The sequence below is a fragment of the Kogia breviceps genome, chromosome 4 (genome assembly GCF_026419965.1).
Source record: "Kogia breviceps isolate mKogBre1 chromosome 4, mKogBre1 haplotype 1, whole genome shotgun sequence".
Taxonomy (NCBI): domain Eukaryota; kingdom Metazoa; phylum Chordata; class Mammalia; order Artiodactyla; family Physeteridae; genus Kogia; species Kogia breviceps.
The window spans coordinates 164,117,426-164,143,248 of NC_081313.1; the positions used below are offsets into that span (position 1 = coordinate 164,117,426).

General features: G+C 46.5%; 1 protein-coding gene across 13 annotated transcripts in view; it reads left to right on the top strand.

Moving 5' to 3' along the window:
- TENM2 (teneurin transmembrane protein 2) overlaps window positions 1–25,823 on the top strand; it is a 3,844,234-nt gene that overhangs the window by 3,680,384 nt on the left and 138,027 nt on the right. The gene's annotated exons all lie outside the window — the stretch shown is intronic.

Consider the following 25,823-nt stretch of genomic DNA (forward strand, 5'->3'; position numbering starts at 1 on the left):
TAAGTGATATCATATGATATTTGTCTTTCTCTTTCTGACTTACTTCGCTTAGTATGATGATCTCTAGGTCCATCCATGTTGCTGCAAATGGCATTATTTCATTCTTTTTTATGGCTGAGTCATATTCCATTGTGTGTGTGTGTGTGTGTGTGTGTGTGTGTGTGTGTGTTGTGTATACACCACATCTTTATCCATTCAGCTGTTGATGGACATTTAGGTTGTTTCCATGTCTTGGCTATTGTAAATAGTGTGCTATGAACATAGAGATGCATGCATCTTTTCAAATTATAGTTTTGTCCGGATATATGCCCAGGAGTGGGATTGCTAGCTCATATGGCAACTCTATTTTTAGTTTTTTGAGGAATCTCCATACTATTTTCCATAGTGGCTGCACCAATTTACATTCCCACCAGCAGTGTAGGAGGGTTCCCTTTTCTCCACACCCTCTCCAGCATTTCTTACTTGTAGACTTTTTTTTTTTTCTTTGCGGTACACAGGCCTCTCACTATTGTGACCTCTCCCGTTGCGGAGCACAGGCTCCGGACGTGCAAGCTCAGCGGCCATGGCTCACGGGCCTAGCCACTCTGAGGCATGTGGGATCTTCCCAGACCGGGGCACGAACCCATGTCCCCTGCATCGGCAGGCGGACTCTCAACCACTGCGCCACCAGGGAAGCCCCCTTACTTGTAGACTTTTTAATGATGGTCGTTCCGACTGGTGTGAGGTGATACCTCATTGTAGTTTTGATTTGCATTTCTCTAATAATTAGCTATGTTGAACACCTTTTCAAGTGCCTGTTGGTGATTGTGCCTTCTTTGGATATATTTGTGTTTCCTAATTAAAAAAGAGATGGTGTTAAAGTAGAGGTCCATCTGACTACATCCACGTCACTTGGATTTGAGCAATGCAAGCATGATAATGAAGGGATTAAGACACAGTCTTTCGTGTCAGTCTACCTGAGATCAAATCCGAGCAGATTTCTTAACCTCTGTGTGCCTCAGTTTATCTGTAAAATGAGAATACCGAATACGGCCTACCTCATTGGGTTATATGTAAAGTAGTTGGCCCAGTGCCCATTATAAAGTAAAAGCCAAATAAATGTGAGGAATATCATCATCATCATCCCCCATTATCACCATCATTATCTACTACCAACGTAAGACAGAGCACAGGGGAGGATTATCAAAATCAACTTCTCTTTAAGACATTTCTGCTACCTTCAGTCTCCCTGTCACACATCTGCCTTCAATCCATCAAGCAGTTAGCAGCATGTCAAAAAGAACACCTACCCACTCTCCATTTCCCAAACAAAGGTTTGTTCTGTAACTTGCTGGCATCTGGTTCTAACAGAGAAACTGCCTCTCTTACCTGGAATTGAACCTGCTTATTTTACCAAACAGCCCAGTTGTACATAAAACCAAACATCTGAATATCCTTAGGTTAATATAGTTTAATATTAATACAATTGTGAAATTGGGGTTTGCTGCTTTCAACCAAAGTTCCCCAGACTAGACCTCTTGGACATATCCAGGGGTAGCCAAGAGTTCTCTGAGAATTTATTTTTAATTCTGGGTTTCCTTTTTACCATAAGTATACTTCAAAAGGAAAAAAACACTTTTCCCTTGAAATATTACTTTGGAATTCTGTTATTATTTGAAGAGAATAAAACTTCAGTTCTTTAAGCCAGTGTTTCTCCGTGTAGGGACCACAGACATATTCTGGAGGCCTTTGGTAGGAATCTGTTCTCCTTTAAGAAGAAATCTGGTATATCTTACGTTTGAGGATGTTGTCAGGTCAGTGTGTCTTAGAACACCTTGTCCTGGTCTCGCCTTGCCTTACTCCTTCTCATTCCTCATGACTCTGGGTTCTAAGATTCTATCTGCCTGGCTCTGTGCATCTAAGAATGACCTAGGAGCCTCAACTTTGACTCAGTTGAGTAGCACACATGGTTTTTGGAGAGTCAAGACTCGCTGATTGCCTGTCCCTATTCAGCCCAGTAAACTTCACAATTACCCGCATTCCTCCCAGGCTGCAATTGCTTGACTCCTTGGAGCATAACCCAGGGGTCATATCTAGGGATTCTTTGCAATTCCTTGGCTCATCTCCTGGGTTATCAGGAGTCATACCGGGTATCCCAGATGTTCATGGAAGAAACGGATTTTGCATTTTCTCCCAAGTTACCTGCCTCATGGGGTTCACTCTTACACTAACCCACTTCTTTCACAGCATTCTATTTCACACGCTGTTTTTCAAAGGCTTGCCTTTATTGCTTTTGGAAGATAGGGTACCATCATTTTGAAAACCCGCCAGTGGAAGTCAGGGGTTATTGCTCTCCTCCTCCATCCTTGCCATCGTGCATTTCTATGTATCATTATAACCAGGCCCGCAGAGACCTTCATACCACTGACGATCTCTCAGCCTTTCCCTTCATGAGTAATAAAGAAAGAAACCTCACCAAAAAGCAGCTAGGAGAAAGTTGAGTATTTCATCATAAACATTCTCGGGATAATTAGAACGGATTAAATTACAAGAGAAAATGCATTTAGTTAATCTTTCCTCTAATTAGAAAAGTATCCCTGGTTTTAAGTAGAGTGTTTGTTTTTAAAAGCATGTTTTCATTGTAATCAGTACGGGGGAGGCCTGCTTGGTCCTCGGTGATAGGATTCAACATCTGCAAAGTAATTAAAAGCTACCCAGTCAGTGTTTTTTTGATGATTAAGATCCTTCAGGAGCCTGTTCAGTCTTTTCCCATTGCTTTCACCCTGGGATTCTCCATAAATGCCCTTGTTCTGTGGTCCGTGGCGACGTTACCCTCTTTCTGGGCCCAAACGGTTGAAGATGTGGCCGGCTCCTCTTAGTGAACAAGTATCAAGTGGGAAGATTAATTCAGGAGGATCTGTATACTTTTCCAAGTGAGCTGGGGTAGTAATAGTCAAAATGAAACATGCATGAAACAGAACAGGGTCACAGTCTAGCCCTCCATGAGTTCCATTCCAAGGCTGACAGATCCCACACTGCCCCAAGCCCTACAAGTCTGCCCCACCAGTAAGGAATGCTTTACATCACTTCTTCCATTTTATGGTTCATCCCAACTGCAATGCCTCCTCCCCACCCTTTCCCCAAACATTCCTAGAAGTTTCCAAAGGTGTCTCACGTGTTCATCTTTAGCCCATTCAGATTCTTCTAGCTCAGTCCCCTCGGTGAGGCTGCCTACAAAATGCAGTTAAGGGGAACCCTAGGGTACTTCCCCTGCCGCCCGGGTCCACGCCAGGGGTGTGCCACCCAGGACCCTCAGCACCCACTCTGCTGAAGCCCTGCTGTGTTTACACACAGAGGGAGAAAATGCCACACTCTCCCACGCTGGGAAACTTTATCAGCTGGTAACATGTTCCTTTGAGAAAACAGCCCCTCATTTTTTGCCTATAGCCCCCCTCCCATACTTCAAGGTTTTGTCCCAGGGCTGGGCTGTAGAACAGACCACAGGATCCTTTCTGTTTCCTCACCTGCCTTCATCCTCAGACACCTTCTGTAGACCCAGGGACAGTGCGGGATGCTCACAAATTCTCCAAACACAGCCAGGCTCTGAATCCCAGCTTAACCTTGGCACCCCTACCGTCTACACAGCCGACTCTTAAGGTTGCTTCCATTTGCAGCCAGCTCAACTGCCAATCAAAGAGTCCCTGTGGCTTCCCGCCTTCCTGATACTCATGCCTTTCCCAGGAGGAAAGGAGAGGGAACTGCTTCCACGTCCCCTAGACTCTAGGTTTCCAGCAGTTTCTGGCACAGCTCTTTGAGGCTGCTTGCTCTAATCGTGCATGGCACCCAGCATCACCCAGCGGCCCAAACTATACATCACAAAGACTACATCCTGCCAGAGAAAGGAAGGGGTAACCAGCACTCTAGAGACAGAAAGCCCCACTTAATTGTTGTCCAGGAGGAATTAAAGACACAGACCTACTAGAGCATGGACTTGAGGATACGGGGAGGGGGAAGGGTAAGCTGGGACGAAGTGAGAGAGCGGCATGGACATATATACACTACCAAACGTAAAATAGATATAGCTAGTGGGAAGCAGCCGCATAGCACAGGGAGATCACTTCTGTGCTCTGTGACCACCTAGAGGGGTGGCATAGGGAGGGTGAGAGGGAGACGCAAGAGGGAGGGGATGTGGGGATATATGTATATGTATAGCTGACTCACTTTGTTATACAGCAGAAACTAACACACCATTGTAAAGCAATTATACTGCAATAAAGATGGTAAAAAAAAAGCGCAGTAAAAAAAAAAAAAAAAAAAAAAAAAATTGCTGAGGCTCCTGGGCCACGAATTCCAAGTTCAGCCGCAGCAGCACCTGGTCAAATTAGCAATGAAGTTGGTTAGAACCTGTCCCAGAAGCATCATCCGTCTAAAGCTGTAGACAGAGTGATGGGCTCTGGTAAGTGTGAATTGCATTTCTTTATTTTGTAAATTATGCTTTAACTTCAAGAGGGCTTGCCAGGCAGCTGTGTCTCATCTCGAAACAATGTCGGGGGGTCGGGGCCCCCAAAGATTGTAAAATAGCCACATGACGAACACAGAGGAAACATTTGTACCTGATTTGATTCCAACATGTTAGCAAGCTGTCACTCACTGGTCACACTACTCCATCCAAGAGACACACTGTCTAATGACGCGAAACTCAAACGTGGTGGCTTGGCTCTGCAAGAGAGCGTCCTGGCAGGAGGCAGTGAGATTGTTTCTCTACGTTAGGTGTTTGTGAGCTCAGGAAGCCCAGATGTTGCTGGTGATAGCAACGCCCCCCCCCACCCACCCGTGAACAGGGAGGGAGATTGAAGATGTTGAGAGAAACTGGCTTCTTCCTATTAATCCAGGAGCGCCAGCAAGTCGAGTTGGGTCCCTGAAGCAAGTTGCTATCAGCTTCTCACCACACTTTGAATATGAACTGATTTAACTTTGTATCTCCATTTAATGGAGCCAAGAAAGATCTGTATCTGTTCACTTACAGACCTGCTCTCTGGGGACTGATACAGGAAATGTTTTCATATCGTAGGAAAGCCTCGCACCGAAAACGGTCTACCCAGAATTAAACAGCTTGAAATACATCAATACCCACTCCAAACTCTCCATAACTACCACATCCTGTCTATAGATTGTAACATCTTCCCTCTCTGCTAACTAGGAACACTCATTGTCAGTGCTCATAGCTAGCGACTACTGTACTTACCATGCGTTCGCAGGGAGGGGCTGGTGTAAGGAAATGTGTAGCAAAAAGATTAAATGTGTGAATGAAACAGGCCTGGCTTCAAATCCATTGCCTGTTGGGTGACCTTTGGCAATTTCTGTATCTTCAGTAAGCTTTGGTTTTTCCCATCTGTAAATCGGGAATTAATAATACCCATGCCCTACTGTTGTGAGGACTTCACTTATAGGTGAAGCACTTAACACAGTGCTTGATGTTCCATAAATGTTGGCTTAGTAATCACGACCAGCACTTCTTTGTGCCTTTACTGTAGTTCCCCCACTGTGTCTTCATGGAGTAAGCAGTTCAGAAAGCAGTAGGGATAGGATACAACAATGCATGGGAAGGAGCCCAAAAGTCCAGAAAGAGAGGCTGGGGTACTAGACCTCATGTGTTAAGCCAGGTGTCTGGGCCCCTCCTCTGATTTCACTCTTGCAGGAGGAGCTCTTTGGAACACCTGGATTCTGTTCCTTTAAGAAGGGAGAACCCAAGGAGCAAGTGTAAAGCAGGGAGGGAGGTAGAAAGGGCCCAGGGTGGATCTGACTGCCAACTGCAGGAACGTGGGTGTAATAAACAAGAGAGCCACATCTGTTTCATTGCATGCCACGTCTGGGGTCCAGACTTCCTCTCTCTGGTTCTAGCTGGGCAATGGCAACTACATTCATTCATTCCTCACGAAACATTTATGAAGTGCCTACTGTGAGCTGGCTGTAGTACACGCCCCCTCCCATCTTCCGTGTGAGCCCCTGGGGCAGCAGGGATGAGAAGTGATTTGCAGAGGGGCGGTTGACAGCCTGAGGAACTCTAGACCTCTACTGCCTTTTTGACTGCATGAGACTTCGCCGTTTTCTAACTTGGGACACCCTCCTGGTGTTTCTACCAATATTTTTGGCTTATTTTTCTACACCATGCCTTGCTCATAGCTTCCCAAGGAGATCAATGTTAAGAATAGAAGCCCTGTACTTCAAATGGTAGTTTAAATTCATTTGTAACACAATGTAATTACATAAAAGGAAGCAGTCAGGTATCAAACTGTGTGGATACACACAAATGACTCCCTCATAACTGTTAATATTTCCAACAATGGAAGACATTTAGTTAAATCAAATGAAGATGGCAACTCATTAAAATTTGATTTTCCCTCCTATCCTTTTTTATCTTTTAATCCTCCATGTATGGCATAGTTTGTTCAGTTAAATAGCACTCATTAATTAAATCTCACCTTCTCCTAGCTGTATCTATATTTTTATTTATTAGGAAAACCTTTAGATGCTTATAATCTAATTTAGTTGGATTACTGCTTGGACATCTCTAAGTAAGAAAACTGTGGGGTTTTCAGGTGGAATTACTGGCCAGAGGAGGGTGCGGGAGAAACCAAGTACTCCCCTGGCAGGAGCTGGCAAACAGGCCTCTCCTCTGCTGGGGGGCTTAACCTAGATTTGGATAATGAGGGCACCATGCATTCAGTATCTTTGTTGACTATGGGAAGGGGAGGGAGGGCAAAATCTATAGAAGAAGGTGTAAACTCAAACAGCCCTATGTGGGTGAGGGAAGCCCAGTATAAATAAGTGCATTAAATAGGGTGTAATATGGTAAGGAGTGGGAATGATCTGGAAACTAAAGGCCCTATCTGTGGAGGGCAGACACAGCCCACCACTGGCTGAATGTTGCCATGTAGAAATGCAAGCCTAGTTTTGCCAAATTTTCCACTTCTTCAGTAGAAGCCAGAGGTCCAGATTGGTACACATGCTCTCCCAATGTTTAAATGTTGGCAAGCAACTCAAAATTTATGAAAATGCTGTGCAAGCCATTCCAACAAGACTGGGGGCCAAACGAGACACCCATCGACTGGGGGCCAAACGAGACACCCATCTGTGGCCACTGACACCTCCAGTGAAAGATGAGTGCTGAATGAGGAAACATCATTTGCCTGGATTGAGACTTGCATAGCTTTGGCTACTTTTCTTTGATACCCCACCTCTCCTGGTGACTGGTTTAAGCTGGCGGGAGTCTCAGTTTCCTGATATAACGGTGATACTTTGCACTTACATGGTGAATTTTTCTCCAAGGAGCTCAAAAGACTTTGTGTTGCCTCAGTCAACCTCACAACAAGCCTGTGAGGCCGGCAGGAGGTTCTTGCCCCCCAGTGCACAGAGAGCAGCAGCAGAAAGGAGTTGACACGAGGCAGCTAGGTCGACTCATTGGTTTCAGTCCATGGTCTACACAATTGGCAAATACAGCATTCAAGAAGCATGGGCAGGGTTTCCGTTACGGCCTCCTCTGCTGCCCTTTTTGGCTTCTGTTCCTTGCATCTGCTCCAGTTGACAGCTCAGCCCCAGATCGCAACAGTATAGGCCAACTGAGCCAGTAACTTATTCCCGCCGTGCGTGTGAGTGTGTACACGTCTGTGTGTGCATGCATGTGTGTGCACCCATCTGACTTCTCAGCAGGCCCAGCATGGTACATCTGCACCCATTACAGTATGTCTCTGCGTTGGTCATTGGTCTAATGCCATGCTCTGAAATGCTACCTCTGCAAGTGCTCAAGACCTAGAAACTCCAAGTAGGTATCTTCAGGAAATCTGGATACCTGTATTTTACTAACCGTGCCTGAATAATTCATGCTGCTTGAGGTCCCTATGTCCCTTTCTCTTCCTCAATCTGATAGAATTACAATGGTAGAGGAGAAGTCTTTCCCTTACAGAGGTGGCACGTGTGCCCTCTCTGTGGCCACAGTGGATTAGTGGGAAGGGCCGTGTAAGACAGGCGCAAGGGCTAGAGCAGTGCGGTAAAGGGCCAGGAACAAGGATCTTCCCTGAGTTGCCTTGGAGAGAACAGCCAAGAAAGCAACACTGACCATCAGTGATTGGAACTCTGTCACTGCCATCATTTCCCTCCGTGACTGGGTTCAAGGGCTTTCCTACACAGTCCCCCTTCCCAGCCCCTTCTCCTCGGCTTCTTGGGCATATGTGCTCTCTGTCTTGCTCTACTCAGGGGAATTCAATGGGCTTTGCAGGCATGACCCGGAAGGAAGACTCCAGTACAGCAGCGTAAACCTCTTGATCTTTACCCCGGGACAGCAGAGCACAAGTATCATGCATTTTCTAGATTACCTTGCTCTTCCCTCCAAGTTTTCTCAGATCAGGCTGCTGACTCCTGGGAACAGTTCCCAGCATGATATTCTACTACAGTCATTCACAGTCTCTGCATGCGAGCATGCCATAAACATCCTTCAGAGGAAGATGCAAAATGAGAGAAACACCTGGCCATTTTCAAATGCATGTGTTGGGGAGAAAACTAAACTTATTGACGTTGGAACTACAAAGGCTGTCATACCCACCCAGCTTGCCATCTGATCCTGCAAATCAGGACACTCTTCATTAGAGTCAAAGGAAACTGCAAACTTTAAAGATCTTGCAGAAGAGCAATGGAAATCCTTCCTCAATCTAGTCTGAGCCACAAGTGATTGAGCCTCACGAATCAACCATAATGTTTTGGCTCATCCAGTACATCAACATCAGTATTGAATATGTTTAAAGTACGTACATTAAAAGAACGATTTCTTCATATATATGAGTAGAGCTGAGTATATAAAGAAATGGCTTTTTTGCTGCCTTGGGAGAAATTGACTTGTGCTTTCCATGTGGCCGTTCAGAATGGAAGCTTTCAAGGGTCAGCCGAGGCTGCTCTTTGTCTCCGTACATTACGCCTCTCAAAATATTCAATATCATACAAACAAATCATCAGTTGTATTTTCAGAACAGATAAGAAAACATACATTTGGGGGAATTCAAGGGGCACCATGCTGGGGACTCCTGTGTCATAATGGCCTCAGGGTGACATTCTAGAAAGTCAAAAAAGCCAAGGTAGTCACTGGCATCCTCAGTGCTGCCAAATCTGGTAAAGCCCAAAGTGCCCATGGTACAACGTGTAAAATGCCAGCGCAGGTGACGCTCACCGTAGATCTGCCGGCAAATTCAAGCCCACCTGGCCGAACTGGCCTTCGGGTTAAATTTACTCCTGAAGGCAGACAGTGAAGTTCAAGGGGAGCACAAGAGGCCAGATGCACTGGTCAGCAGGGAGTTCGGCCACCGCAGTTTCAGCTCGCAGCCCCACTCAGGTTTCAGAAGAAACTGAAGTGAAATTCCAGGTTGAGTTCAATACCTGGCAGGACCACAGGTCGCTTTCAATGCATCTAACTGACCTCAGCTTCCTGGGATGCCTTTACCTTGACATGTAAATTTCCGCATCCATCACCAGTGAGATTGGGTTACACTAAGCAATGCAACCTTAAAATATTTTCTGAGCAGTAAAAGATTGCAGTGTTATAAAATCCCCTTTTTTAGCAGACATGAAAATGTTACTGATACTGATCGCAGAGAGGTACAAAGCCACAGGCCAAGACTTTGAGGGGAAGGAGGCAGAGCCCCTGAAAACAGCAATGAAGCAGGAAGACAGGAGTTAAAGCCAGCTGGGAATGGCTTCAGAAGCTAGAAATGCACCTTGCTGGGGGTTTTGCTTTTCATTTGTTTTTCGTCCCAGGCTGGGGCTTTGCCCCTTTCTACTTATTAAAACCCTGACAGTGGCTCCCAAGAAAGATGATCTCTGACAGGACCGATCCTTTGGTTTGGCCAATCCTGCCACCCAGCAGCAAAAGTACGACCCAGAAAGAGCCTGAATGATCCCCTGCCCTGAGCAGGGATACAGAAGGTGCTCTGTAAGTGCTAGCTGGCTTGAGATTCCCTGGGTATGACCCTCTCAGCCATTTCAGAGAGAGAAAAAGAGTAAAGCACATCAGATCTGAGGAGAAAAGTTGGAGAGGAAAGAGTGAAGAGCCACTGTGAGCTGGCTTCAAAAATACTCTGTTTCTTCTTTGTTATACAGCAGCAACTAACACAACAATGAAAAGCAATTATACTCCAATAAAGATGTTTAAAAAAAATGTTAAAGAAAAAAAATACTGGGTTTCTTAGCTGCCAAAACAGCCCATTTGTTACAAAGTCAAGAGCTGGATTCGAAGAAGGAATATAGCAAAGGGAATAACCAAAACTGAGTAAATGCAGGGTTCCTCCCGAGATGGGAACATGAGGGCTTGAACAAAGGACATGCTGGCCTGTAACCTAGTGCATACATTCAAAATGACACAGAATCACCCCCAGTGGAGTGAAAAATGTTCCTTGGGAGGGTGTGAAAACATCTTACTCTTTATTGTATAAAACAGATTCATGGGGAAAGAAACAGTAACCAAAAATGCTAGGAAATATTCAGCTGGTGAAAGAGACGATCAACTGATTTGTTTCAGAACTTCAATAGAAGTGGCCTCAAGTATCTTTCCTGAAGACACACCATGGCTTAGGAAGCTTTCTTCCAGTTCACATTTCTGTCTTTATCACCCCTTGCCGGCTGACTCAGGCTTACACCAAATCGGTTTGGGCTGAAATAAGGAGATGGGACAAATAATTGACGTCGTATATGTTTTGAATTTACGGATTGACTGACTTCCCCTTTCGGATAATAATAGCTGATAGCTATCGAGTATTGACCAGAAAACTTGCCAGTCCTGGTGCCAAATTCTTAACGTCTTGACCTTCTCTCGTCAAATCTTCACATCCGTTTTGCGAGGTGGAAACTGTTGTCATCAGCATTGTACAGGTGAGAAAACTGGCTCAGAGAGGTTCAACAATCGGTGGAAGTCTTCACTGGCAGGGACAGGGGCAGGTGAGCTCTAAATCCAGGTTGACTTGACAGAGACCAGGTGTAACCAGTACATTGTGTTTTGATCAGCTGCTTTGACCCCAGGGAACTACAAGAGGGTTACTTTGGAGGCCAGCGATGAAATCAGAGTATATATGGGCACCAGGGAGCCACCCTCACCTACTGGTAAGGTCACCACCTGCAGAAGCATCTGTTTGGTGATGGAGAATGACCCCCCTGTTAGTATGCTTTGGGGTTCTCTGCTTTACCAGCGCCCCCTGGCCAAAGGGTGCCCTAAGTTATCTCAGATTTCGAAAATGACTCCTCAGCCTAGGCGTCATTGACCAGCTCCCCTAAATGTAAGTTGACTTTCTATGAGAGTTCACATTTCTACCAACTTTTCATTAAACTAATTATTCAAAACAATTCAGAGTGAGCGCTCTCACAGCAACTGTAACTCTGCCGTGATTATATTAAGGTGTAAAACGAACAGCATGTTTTGCAATGAAGTTAATTTTATATTCACCAGAGAACTGAGTTATAGTTGCTGTGGGAACCATCATTTCGAATCTCTTGACTTTCGTGCATTTAAATTCTCAACCACAGCATTGCACACCGTAGCATATTTTGCACGGACGCTTAATGTGCTTCGCACCGTGGCCTGTCTACCCTGACCTTGGACGTCCTGTCAGAGACTGGCACAGCAGCCTTCTGTTTTTTCCCAGCCTTCTTTCTTATCCTGGTACCTATGACACAGCACGGAGAAATCACCAAGAAACCAAAATGGTTCCCATCGTATCTTTAAAATGTTTCGGAGAGGTAACTTTCCTTAGAAGCGCAGTCAGGGAGAGGTACCAAGTCTCGGGCAGTGTCGACTAAAGCAGGCGATGCCATTGCATTTGTGTGGGGCCGGGATTCTCATCCAAGGGTGGTTTTGGCCCTGCGCTGTGTTATTCAGTACACACAGGGTGACCTCTGAAAGCTCCAAGACCTCGCAAGTGCCATTAATCACGCAGGCATACACAGCCATACATAAGAACTTATTGGAGCTCCGGAAAAGCTAAACAATATTTCCCAGAGCCCCATAAAACCCAGGCATCTCTAAATCAAGACGCATTGCAGGGCCTCTCTAAAAGGGACGTTCAGCAGAACTGGAATAGAACTCGGGCTACGTCCTGGTGGTATAGAATTGGTAACGTGTGCCAGGGTAAAGGCAGAGCAAGTGAAACTCTGAGATGGTTAGAGACGTGAGCGTTCCATCTACAAGGATTATCGATTTTTGTAGCTTTATTGGAAAAATCAGTCATGCTTTCTGCCTCCCGGGGATTGCTCGGCTGCCATTTGGGTGCGTGTATGTGTGGAAACCCAGCAGGTTAAGCAGCTGAGTAGCAGCTCCCATTCACCATTCAATTATCCATTTAGCAGAAATGTGACAGCAGAAACATGCTGCTGTTTTGCATGTTTAAAATGTATTTGAAAGGAGGGATTTTTGTTGTTGTTGTTTCTTTGTAAATGAGAGGATTTCCAAGAGGAAGCTCTCGCCTTCCTAAGGGCACACTCATTATGCAAAACTGAAGAATAGCACCTAACAATAGCATGGGCCAGATTGTTGGAATTCTATACTCTCGGAAAACAAGTCTCCTCATCCCTCATACGGATGGAGACTTCTTGCAAAATTGGTAGATAAAAACCCTATCATGACCAGCGACCTGCCCCCTAAGTCCTTGATCAGCTAAAATATGCGTTAAGAAAAGGACTAGAACACTACGTGCGAGTAGAGCGTCAAAGCGCAGGATACGGTCAGGACGACGGGGCTACCCGCGTCACAAGGATGGGGATTGGTGACTGATGAAGGCGCCGGTTTCGTGAGTAAGGGCGGGGTGGGCGACACCGTGCCAGCCAGAGGAGAGAAAGGAGGTGAAAAGCGGAGGGGAGATTGGAGTGTTTTTATTGTTTCTGTACCAGGCAGAAAGTAAAGAAAACGAGATGAAGTATGGTTACTGTATGAGGTCATTTGATATGCAGTGTTCTGAGAGCACGTCTTCAGAGGATTTGGAGAGACTGTTTGGTAGGGAAAGCTCAGTAGATTAATAAATAAATATAAATATAGATAGATAAATAGATATTGGGTAAGTGATGGGTGGATAGGTACATGATAGATAGAGATAGCTTTAGTGTGTTCGAGTGCCACAGTTCAGATGCGTCAAGCTGACCTATAGAGATAAACAGAATGCAAAGGGGTTTAAAGTCCAGGATTAATAATCTGGGAGGATGCTTGGGGGTGGTCCAAGGAGGCCTTAATGCCAAGAAGAACTAGACAAAGCTGGCAGAATACATGCAGCCTGTGGTCTGAAGTCATTATGTTAAGAAAGTCAGGAAGTTCGTTTGCTGGAGCTGTTCCGTGTTAGACTGTCAACCCTGACCGTAGGGACAGAGCCTGGGAGACCCCGTGCTTCTCGGATCTCCTCCACCCATGCTGCCTGTTCCCTTTACTCTGCTTGTTGTCTTTAATAAGGAAAAGCAACTTGGAGAGGAGGGCAGAATCCCGCGTCCTCAACCCCATTTGTTCACTGATCCTCAGCTGAGGACTCAAATGTATTTGCATAACCGGAGTGCTATTTTATGGACGAAGTATTTCATCCTCTGCTTTTGTGTCTCAGAAGTCTTTTCTTTGGAGGGATGTGTAGGGAACCCTAAACCCATAGAGAATTAGCCTTGCCACACAAGAGCCATGGTAGCAGGGCACCCCAGCCGCCTGCCAGAGCCACCACGACAGTTACCAAGACTATCCCTATGGCCTCCTCCTGGCCAGCCTCCCACATCCTGCCCTTGCCCCATCCCTGTGTGTTCTCCTTGCACAAAGGGACGCTTTAAAACTTCAAGTCACATCGGGCCACTCCTCTGCTCGGAATATCCCCAGAGCTCTTGTTACTCAGAATAAAGCCACTATGCTCAGAGTAAACTGCAAGGTTCTGCATATATCTGTCCCCACCCCATTACCCTGTCCCCACATTGTCCCCTTGTTCACTCTGCCCCAGTCACACTAGCCACCTTGCTGTCCTTCCAACACCCCAAGCACTCTCTGCCTCAGGGCCTTTGCACCTGCAGTTTCCTCTGCCTGGATTCCTGCCCCCCAGACATTGGCATGACTCTCTCCCTCCCCTCCTTTAGGGTTTTCACTCAAACATCACCTCATCAGCGAGGACTCCCCGGACCACCCCATACCTAACAGCAATCCTTATCACACACCACCCCCATCACAGGTCCCCTCCCTGTTTTATTTCCCCCCTAGCAATGATCACCATCTGACATGCCATATGAATTCCTTATTTGTTTGCTATGAGTCTCCCCCGGTAGAATGTAAGACCTTTAAAAGCGAGACTTGGTCTCTTTTGTTTACCACTATATGTCCTGTGTCTAGAAAGTACCTGACATTTGGTAGATACTCAGCAGATATTTACCGAATGAATGAAAGAATAAGCTCATGAATTTATTCTGGAGGCTGACACATTATAACAACTCCGTACATGCTTGATGTTGCATTGGGATTTCTCCCTTAGAAGTCCTTTCGCTTCCTGATTTCCACACGCTAGACTCATCAAGGGCGAGGGGTAGAGCTGGAGACAAAGGGCAACCCTCTTGACTGGGCACCACCAGGCCACTCAGGCAGGACATCATGGGGTGGCTTCACCCGGCAGGATCCTGTCCGCTTCTCATCTTACTAACAGAGTGGGTCAAGCTCCAGACTGACACGTCACACTCCCCTAAACCACCTATAAGCTCAAAATGGTCATTGATTAATCCACAGTGAGGAAAACCCACATCTCCTTCTCAGTGTATTCTCTCCCTCAAGAGAAATCTATGTGGGAAAGGAAGTTAAGTTCAGAAGATCGCTCGGGAAGCAAAGAGTCAAAGCAAGGGGTGTGTTATTCTGAGGCCAACCCTCTCCCTGTAGAATCCTCCCTGGTTAGAGGGAAGCGAAGTGCGTGGGCCCAGAGTTGGACGGGCCTGGATGCAAACCCTCAGGCCGCCACTTTCACTGATTATGACCCTGGGAAAGTTCATTAACCTCTCTGAGCTTCAGATTTTTCCGCCACAGACGATGATCATAATTTGTACTTTATATGCTCCTTGAAAAGACTCAATGAAGTAATGAGCATGTGAAGTGCCAAGCACCGGGACCCGCGCTCGTCAGTGGCAAGTGGTGTCCCTTTATTCCCCCCAATCAAGCAGGGCGCACTCACTGCTGAGTTGACCCTGACTCTCTCCTGCTCCACGGGGCTCCCCTTCCACACCCCGGGCAGACCACCCCTCTCTGTTAACATACCTTTTTGAGCCTGAATGAGATTTCTCAACCCTGGGATCCTTTACAGTTTCACCTCACATGCCTCTTGCATTTAAGGGGGATTCCGAAGATAACGTGTCACGTTATGTGCCCATCTTACTCATGTAACTCTCAGGAAATTATCTCACTTTTCTCATTTCCATTTCCTCCTCTTTGGAGGGCACCTTCCTGGGGTCTTTGCTCTACTGACTGCCCTGATCCTGGTATAAACAGTAGCGGACACTCCCTCTCCATCACCAGCTCAAGTGCCAATCAGAGGCTCTCCCAAGCCACACGGGACCCTTCTGCTACTATTTGAGGTTACTTTTTCTTCTTTTTTGTTTTCTTCAAGGTTACTTTTAACAACAACACTAATAATAATAGCTATCAGTTCTGGAACATTTACTATGTGCATTTACACATGGTTTGCACATCATGCGTATTTTTGTGCATTAACACCTATTAACACTCATGCTAAGTATGATAAGTAATATGATATGTATTCTCTCTTTTAAATCCCAACAACCCTCTGGGATAGGTACCCTTCTTGCCTTGGTTTCATAGGTGAAGAAACTAAGGAATAAAGAGCTTATAATTTTTGCCTAAGATTATACAGCCAAGGGATAGGGCTGGATTCAGAGCCCACTGCCTTCACCACGCTCCTGCCACATGGTTAGTGGGCTGACCTGGTACTTTGGCCCAAGGAGGCCACAGATACTGCTGGAGGGCCCAACATCCTCAAACAAGTAACCCAGAATTTAAGTCTGTGCCCTCTCCCTTGCCCCTGGGGGGGCGTTCGCCTCCACGACCACCAGTGAAAAGAGCCCAGTCCTCACTCGCTGACCTGGACGATGACAGTTATCCCAGGTGGCATGGGACTGAGGGGTTTCCTGGGACTCAGGACTTTCAGGGCTAAAACCCAGACAGTCCCAGGCAAACGGGGGCAGTTGGTCCTCCTAGTTGAGAGCAGAGACTCTGGAGCCCGTCTGACGCCTGACGTCACATCCTGGCTCCACCACTGACCAGCTCTGCCACTTTGGTCAAGTTACTTAACTTTTCTGTGCCTCCATTCCCTCTCCTGTAAAATGGGAATAATACTAGGGCCTACACCATAGGGTTGTTGTAACAATAAGCTAATGCATGAGAGGCACGTAGAAGAGTGCCAGGCACACAGAAATGTCTAGTTGAGGAATTGCTATTATTGTTGTCATTCTATTAAGAGCTTCCTAAGGGCTTCCCTGGTGGCGCAATGGTTGAGAATCCACCTGCCGATGCAGGGGACACGGGTTCGTGCCCCGGTCCGGGAAGATCCCACATGCCGCGGAGCGGCTGGGCCCGTGAGCCATGGCCGCTGAGCCTGCGCGTCCGGAGCCTGTGCTCCGCGACGGGAGAGGCCACAACAGTGAGAGGCCCACGTACCAAAAATAAAAAAAAATAATAAAAGCTTCCTAAAATCCAGAGTTACAGTCCTGGGGCAGGTTCTTTGTCTAGCCCTTTTAACATCTATAAGAAGCAAACATTTAGTGATTTCCTTACATTTTCTAAAGTTGGGCTGCAAACAGCAACAACAAAAGAATATACATGGCAATTTATCATCAGCCTGATCTTAACACCAGTTAAAAGGGAGCCGTCAGCCTGCAGTAAGTAACAAGTCCGTGCCCACAGGCCTTTTAGGTGTTATTTGTATTTTTATGACCCTCCTGTGGCTATATGGATGCTCAGTGGGTGTAGAAATTGGATGGTTAAAAATAACAAAAAAGAAATCAAAGCGGAGCCTTTGTCCCTATTTCCATACCAGGGAGGTACCACATTCATTATTTGCTGGACAGCTGTGGGAGTAAGTAACACGAGCTACAGCAACTTGATTATCCTCCAAGAACCAAATTAAACCATTGGGCTTTCTTATTATTGTCGTCCCTGCCTTTGTGGAACTCTTGTTACCCTCTTAATCTACCAACATGCCTCTCTCTTCCCTCACTGGCTGCTCTATCCTGTCTCTCTCAGTCAGGAGGGATCAGTTTATTCCAAGGTGAAAGGCAAGGACTCCTCCAGCACTCATCCACGGCCGCTGGCATCAGCTCAGTTTTAGATCCTGTACTGGAACCAACTGTTTCTTTTGCTTGGGGAGGTGTCATCCATCCAGGGGCTTGGGGTGTGACCTGCAGGAATCTTTTCCCTTTGCCTGACAGCCGAATCAAGGGCCCAGTGAAGTAGCAGAAGCACCACATAGTTTATTTATGCATTCATTCAACACACAGCTTTAATGCCGAGTGCTGGGAGAACAGCCTGTACAACAGAGTCAGAGTCTTTTGCACTCGGGGGGCTTGGAGGCTCCCAGGAAGATGGGCCATTGTGGCTTCTCAACCTCAGCTGCACAGAGGAACCACTTGGGGAGCTCAAGAAATCGAAATACTGATGCCTGGGTCTCATCCTCAGAGATTCTGATTTAATTGGGGGTGCAGCCTGGCATCCGGATTTTTCAAGGCTCCCAGGGGATTCTAATGCGCAGCCTAGTGGAGAACCACTGCTCTAAACAAAAGAGGAATTAGAATGATGGAGAGCGCTTCAGAAGGAGTAGGTGGCGCTGTGAAGTCATGTGATGGAGGGGGAACCCTGAGCTGCAAGTCAGAGAGCCTTCCCTGAACAACCGCTGGCTCAGCCAAGGATAAATGGCTCTGCCAAGTGAGTGCAGGGGACAGAATTTAGGGAGAGGGATCTGCAAAAGTGCAAAAGGAGGAGGATCCAGGCTATGTTCTAGAACAGAGGAGGGCAGCGTGGCCAAGGTCAGAGAGCAGAGACTCAAGTGACAGGAGATGAGAAGGGGAGAAATGGACAGGTTCCGATCAGGCAGGGCCTTGGAGGCCCTTTTAAGGAGTTAGGACTTAAGCCTGAAAGCAGTGGTTCTCACCCAGCGGCCATCGGAACCTGCTGGAGGGCTTGTTAAAATGCAGGTTGCCTGGCCCGATCCCCCCAGAGGTCCTGAATGGTGGGTCTGGGATGGAACCTGAGAGTGTGCATTTCTCATGAGATCCCAGGTGATGCTGCTGTTTCTGGTGCCAGGAGCACACTTTGAGAAGCAGTGCTGTGATCTAAAGCGATGGGAGAAACTCCTGGTACATCAGCAGCGGGTTTCAGCCGTGGCCCCAGTTGGTGTGGGCATTGGCAACCTGCTGGTATTTGCCCATCACTACCCATGACATCTTCCTCTGATTGGGTGAAGTGGGATAAAGAAAGGTGTTGTTCCAGGGGAAGAAAGCAGGCTCCCCTCAAGGAAAGCAAGGCTTGTGTTGGACCCCAGTGCTACTGGGTGATAATAACTCAGTCCCAATTCACTAAGTAATTGACATGGGATTTCCCTCCCAAGAAGAGCTATTCTGGGTTACTGCCGCCTAAACTCTGTTTCCTCCCCTCATGATTTCTACTTTTTTTAAAAAAATTTTATTTAATTTTATTTTTTTTGGCTGTGTTGGGTGTTCGTTGCTACACGCGGGCTTTCTCTAGCTGCAGTGAGCGGGGGCTACTCTTCGTTGCGGTGCACGGGCTTCTCACTGCGGTGGCTTCTCTTTGTTGTGGAGCACGGGCTGTAGGCACATGGGCTTCAGTAGTTGTGGCATGCAGGCTCAGTAGTTGTGGCTCGGGGGCTCTAGAGCACAGGCTCGGTAGTTGTGGCTCGCAGGCTCTAGAGCGCAGGCTTGGTACTTGTGGCGCACGGGCTTAGTTGCTCCACGGCGTGTGGGATCTTCCTGGACCAGGGCTCAAACCCGTGTCCCCTGAATTGGCAGGCGGATTCTTATCCACTGCGCCACCAGGGAAGTCCATGATTTCTACTTTTAAAAAAATTGTGTTAATAAGAGTTCGAAGCATCAAAACAGTACAAAATAAGATGCATTTTTGTTTTCTGAGCCCAAGGCTGAGCCCGCTGCCTTCCTTTCCCAGGCAGACAGAAATGATGCTGATCAGTGAGAATCCTGGTGCGTCCAGGAAACATGCAGCATTGACACCTGGATCCAAACTTACATCACCTCATGGAAGCTCTGCTGTTTCTGTTGCTGCTGGGGTGGAGGGGCATGACTTCTGCCTTACGAGCAAAAGAGGAACCTTAGACCATGGAAAGGATCACTGCCCTTCCCAGTCCTCCCCCTCCCCCTCCCCCTCCCCCCCCCCACCCTTATGCAAACCCTTAAAGACATACACACGCTGTTGAAATGAAGAGGACCATCTTCCTCTGGATTTTCCCCAACTTCTCTGACAGAGCAGGGGCAGCTGTTCAAGCTCAGGTTCATGGCTGAGCGTCCATGCCAGTTTGTGCCTGGAAACAGTCTCTTCGCCACTCCCTCCTGCTCACAGAGATGAGCGAGAGGACAAGCCTTGCTGTTTTCTGCGACCAGAATGCTTCTTTGGCGGTCCGTCTTCGAAAATTAGTGGGAGTTTTCCCCGGAGTGTCTCGAAACACCAGATTAATTTTCTGAGCGTTTGTCACTGCTGTTTAGTAGAAACGGCCACCCAAGCCCCAGTGATCCCTAGTCCCCAGCACCTCAGCTGTTTGCAAGTCTAAAGAGTTCTGGAGTGCAATGGCCTACTCTATTACATATTTCCAACGTGTGTCCGTTCCTCAGTTACAACAGTGCACAGCTCTGAGAAAACAGTCATGTTTATTAAAACAGTTGGGGGAGGGGAGTTCCCTCATTCAGTTAACAAGCAAAAGTACAAAGCTGCCCAAAAGAAAGTCATCACTTATTTCTCCTTCAACTCTCTTGCCTCTCAGAGTCACCCTCAGCATCAGTGGGTTTTCTGAAAACACTTCCGGTGACATTACTAGATTCTTGGGTGGTGGGCAAAGAGGAGTGAGGATTTCCTAGGATGTGATGCAATGAGACACTCAGGACATCCCAGAAGCCTCCATTTCTCAGTTTGAAATAGGATAGGCTCTTGTTTTTTTTCCTGATCTGGAGGTGAGGCAAGAAGAAGTGGCCTGCACTTCAAACTATGCCCCCCCACCAAAAAAAAAGCCTGCTGCTAAAATTCTAATATTTGTAATATCAACAATTATATCAACATGAACAACTATAAGTACTACTCTCTATTGAGCATTTACAATGTGCTCAAGTTCAACGTGCTCAATCTTTGCCTTTATCATTTCATTTTACCCCTCTGACATCTGTATAGAGTATTACCATCGTCCCTGTTCATTCACTCATTCAGCAAACGTTGATTGTGTGTCTGTCATATGCCAACTGTTTCTCTAGACACTGAGGGTACCTCAGTGAACAGGAGAGGCAAAAATCCTAGCCCTTGTGCAGGTTGCATTCTGTTGGGAAGGACAAGAAATAAGATTTATTAGCAAGATATATAGTTTTACAGACGAGGGTGAAAGGTGAAGCTACCAGCTCAAGGTCACACAGACAACAAGAGGCAGATCTAGGTTTTAATCTGAGACCTCTGACTCCGAACTGGGTTAAGGTTTTCCCCTTGGTTCAGAAAAGCCTTCCTACAGGGGTGTAGCCCAGGCTGCAGTAGCTCTCCTAATGGTCTCTTGAACCAAGCAGGGACGTCTCCCTTCCCTGGCTTTCCGTGTCATCTCTCTGTGTTGACATGCAGCCTGTTTTGTGTTCTCACTTGCATTCCCATCTGGGTGTTGCCCTCTCTGCTTTTCTCAGGTGTGCCTGATGTTGAATGCTAAGATCCTATTTCTCTTTCCACATCCTTTCTACCGTATTAGCCACTTATTGCTACCTCTCAGTTGCTTCACATGGCAGAACGTTTCTTGATGCTTTTTTAGAAAAGCCTTTTATGGTAATTATAGCTTTCTTCAAGTACATTTATGCTCCCCTCTTTACTGTGCTGTAGACATTATTTTACTCATGCCTAATTTTTGTTAGGGCAGAAAGCCTGCCTATCTGGTAACTGTGTCGATGGATTTTTTTTTTCCCCCCCAGTCTTTGGAATCTTGAGTGTAGAAAAGTCTTGGAAACTATTCCATCTTCGCTCTGCCAAAGGCATTAGAGATGCTGATTTCAGTCAAAAGTCATTCGTTCATCCATCCCCTGACTCTGTGTAGAGGACTGGCAATCTTAAACAAATAGACGTGGTCCCTGCCCTGACAGGTTTACGTCATAACAGAAAGGCCCAGAGCAGTTGTGCACCGCACAGTTCTAGGGGCCCCATTCAAATGGCAGTTAATGACGATGTGCGCCTTTGTGACAACAATGTTCCTGCAGGTGACAATAAAATGTCTTCAGGAAGGGCTGCTATACAAGGGCCAGCAAGCATCAGGGAGTTGCCAGACAGTTGTGATTCAGTGTGGTGGATGGGATGGGATAGGGTAGGATCAAGGTACCATGACAGGTGGAGCTAGCCTTGATTTGGGAGCTTTGGAAAGGCTCCCTGGAGATGACTTGAGTGAAGGATGGGTTGAAGTTAGGCAGGTAAGGAAAGGCCGAATGGCTTCAGTCTGAACAAAGCCTAAAGTGATATTGAGTTAGGCTGATGTGGTGACAACCAGTTCATGTAAGGTCTGGAAGCCAGGGTAAGGACTTCAGACTTTGCCCCAGGGTCAATGGAAAGCTATAGAAGTGTTTTCAGCAGTGTCCAGAACAGAGAGAAATGGATGATGGGGCAAGACCGGAGGCCGGGAGACCAGTGAGATGGCTTTGACCAGAGTCTAAACCAGAGATGAGGATGGCTTAGTAGTAACGTAGTAACAGTAGGGGTAGGAGTGGAGAGCAGATTCTAGAGATATTTAGGAAGAGCGGGTAGGGCTTCTTATAGTAAAGAGGAAAATTAGGCAGGACTCGGTTTTTGACCAGATACCTGAGATGAGAGAGGAGGTGGGGGAGGGTAATTAACAATGACTCCAAGGTGTCAGTCTTGGCCAGTGGGGTACATGTAGGTGCCATTCATTGATCAAGGAATCAGAGTTTGGGAGGGGAAGAAAGATGAAGAAAATGAATTCTGCTGAGTTTGAGATGCGTGTGAGTGAACAGATGGAGATGCTGAAATGCAAGTTGGAGTCCAGGTCCAGAGATCAGGGAAAGAGCTGAAAATTCAGGAGTCATCTGAATATATCAGTGTGCTTGGCTTTTGTTTTGTTTTGTTTTTAATCCCAAATTTCTGCATCAGCTCTAATTTTTGTTAAGACAAAAAGCCTGCCTATCTGGTAACTGTGCCAAGAGATATTTTTTTCCTAGTGGTTGGAATTCTATGTGTAGAAAAGTCTTGGAAACTATTCCATTTCCACTCTGCCAAAAATATTGGAAGTGTGAGAGAATCATCCCAAGATATCACTGTTGCCCTTGAAAATTCTCCCTGGGAAGAAGACTTAGATCTTTGAGAAAGAGGTCCCACTAGCTTCTCGTAACTCTCGGAAGAGCCTATAGATGAGGGCCAGGCTGAAATGATACTGGCACTACCTGATTGTTTTCCATTCATTTAAGCACCTACTATGTGCCTGATACTAGGGCAGGTGCTGGGATCCAACAGCAAACAGGGAAATCTCGGCTCTCATGCAGCTTTTAGATCAAGGGCAGGGTTTCTCAACCTCAGCACTACTGACATTCGGGGCTGTATCTTTCTTTGTTGTGGGGACTGTGCTAGGCATTGTAAGATGCTGAACATCCATCCTCTACCCACCAGATGTCAGTAGCATCCTCCCCTAGATGTGATAATCAAAAGTGTCTCCAGACGTTGCCACATGTCCCCTGGAGGGAGGGATGGGGGACAGAATGGCCTCAGTTGAGAATCTCTAGTCTAGGGTCACGATAGAACCTGAAGTCTCCAACAGCCAGCTCGCCACCTGCACAAAGAATCAAACGGCTGTGCCTAAGGCCTCCTGTATCGGTGGTCTCAGAGATAGGCCCTCAAGGAAGGAGCAGTGCTAGCTAGCCTGAAATCCAGACGACTCCATGCAGGAGACCTCATGGATCCCAAAGTATGTGCCCATAAGCCCAATTCAACTCCAGTTACAGATTCCTCTCCAGAGAATAGCCACCACCCGATACCCGTTTGCCCTCCAGACTAATTACTTCCTACATTTTGTTTTCCCTTAAGTGGAGGCTGGCTTTGCACTTTACAAACACAACGAATCACCTCCTCAGAAGGCCACCAGCTTCTGGAACTTGTGCTGGGGGTAGCTTGGGGTTGCCTAGCAACGCCACGCATTCACCAAGGCTGCTTTCTTCCTCTTCAAGCTAAAAAACAAAGTCCTGTCCATTAATTCCCAGCTGCCCCAAAACTTCTCAGAAATTTGCGAGCTTCCCACTGTTGGTGTTTTCATCTTCCTCATAGGATGTGGAGAAAACCCACTACTGTGGTCTGTTTATCTCGCTTCAGTGGGTCAGGGGAGAAGGGGGGGGAATCGAGAGAGAAAGAGAAGGGGAAAAAAGCCTCAGTTCAATCTAGGAGCATGCATATGTTGAGTGCATATCTCTGACTGACATGCCAGTAGTGTTCTTCGCAAATTTGACTTTTATGTAGTGGACGTGGGTTTCCTACACAGTCAGGCTTCTGTTGAGACTTTGTGCATGATTTTATTCAAACATGAGACTTCAAAGCAGCTAAATAACAAAGCACATATAATAGATACCGTGCCAGGTGAACGCTGGTAGATCTGTCATGTTGTGTATTCTCTGTGATCCATTCCCTAAAACTTACTGGTAGAAATTGTAAAGCTGGGGGTGGCTGGAGGTTGAAGATACTCTCTTTAACTTGAGAATTTGTGAAACGTCCCTTGGGCTTTTCCTACTGAATTGCATTTTCCTCCTGCAGAAATATTTGTGGCATTTCTCTGACACCCAATGGGGCTGGCTTGGCTTCCCTTCCCAGTACTCTCTCTCAAAGAATAAAGGGGGAAAGTCACAGGTATTCCAGGCAGGGCTGTGGTCACCTCGTTGGTAAGGAAGGATTGGAAATGTGACTCTTTGCTTTGTGAGGATAGGTATGGGGACAAGTAAGTCTTTTTTCAGATATGCAAACACTGATGGTTTGCTCACATCCTGGATTTAGTGCCAGGTTCTTCAACAAAAGAAAAGATTCCCTGGTAATCGTCTCCTCATTCCTCCTCTCAAGACACCTCGTCTTCCTTACCAGACTTCTGCATGTAGCACGTCTCCTCTGTTGCTTACCTTGTTCTCCCAGGTCGTAACCCATGCATATCACATTCTGGAAAGGATGGGAGGGAATGAGCATTGAGGAGTGAAACTCCTTAAAGAAGTAAATTTCAACTCAATTTCAAACCCTCCAGCCCTTTCTTCTTAGGAGGAGTCCTTTAAATTCCCACTGCTGCCACATGCACAAATTAGGTTTATTGGCATTCTTGTAAGGGGTACTCGGGGGAAGAGAGGAAAGCTGCCAGGTGACGGCCTCTGGAATGCTGGAGAGAGAAGTAGGGGGAGATGCACACTTTCAATTCAGAAGATTTGGGCCACAAAGGTTTCAAATCAATTACCTCCATCATTACAAAGTGCTCCATCCCTCCCGCCACAGCCCAAGCTACCCTGCTCTTTGTGTGGTTTAAAAATAGATATAGAAAGAGATGGAGATACAGATGGTAGCAGATGTCAAGATAGAATGAGAGAGAGAGAGAGAGATTCAGGAGAGTTATTTTCGGAGGACAATTAAATTAATGGTCTTTCGGAATATATTTAAACATTGTAGGGAAACATACCTAGGTTGCACAACGCAGGAAATTTCCTCGAAGTCATTGTCTTGTACAGTACACTTAAAACAGGTGAATTTTATGGTATGTAAATTACACCTCAGTAAAGCCGTTAAAGGAAAGAAAAATAAAAACGTATCTAGGAATTCTTGCCAGCAAGTAGGTTTTGTGAGTGTGGCCACATCCTACCAATCCTGTGCTTCTCTCTACATCTTATAAATGGCGACAGAGGCTCTGCCACAGAGACTCCCCATCTCTCTACAGTGCCCCCCGCTCTTTCTCTTCTTTCCTCATCCAGGCTCTCTTTGCCCACGCTCAGGTCAGGAGAGTAGTAGCTGCAATTGTTTTGGGTGCTGGAGCAATTAGGGAATGAGGTAGGCTGCTGATTTCACACACACGCACGTGCGCGCGCGCACACACACACACACACACACACACACACACACACACACACACACAAAACGAAAAGAAAACCACAAAACAGGAATCACTCGAACCCCACTGCCTTCCCCCACGGGCATAAGCATTCCTCTGTCTTTTCCCGATTCATGGCACTCAACACCTACTCTTTCCCCAGCCTTCCGATCCTGCAGTATTTTAAAATCATGCCATAAATAGGTTGAATGATTGGCAGCCAACATTTTTAAGTGCCCCTTAAAGCGAAATACTACAAAAATATGAAAATAGCCCAGCAGAACCATCCAGCTCTTGGTCATAAGACGCTCGTGTTAATCGCATGTAAATTTAGCTTTAAAATTCTGAAAGATGGAGGGCACTCTGCCTCCATTCTGGGTTGATAGGGAATTTTCTCTCTTCTGCAGAAGGCTCTTCTGAAAACAGAAAGAAAGAAAAGATTTTTCTTGAGGTAGCAGCCATCCTGAGCCAACGGGCTGGAAATAACAGCCTAGCTAGGTG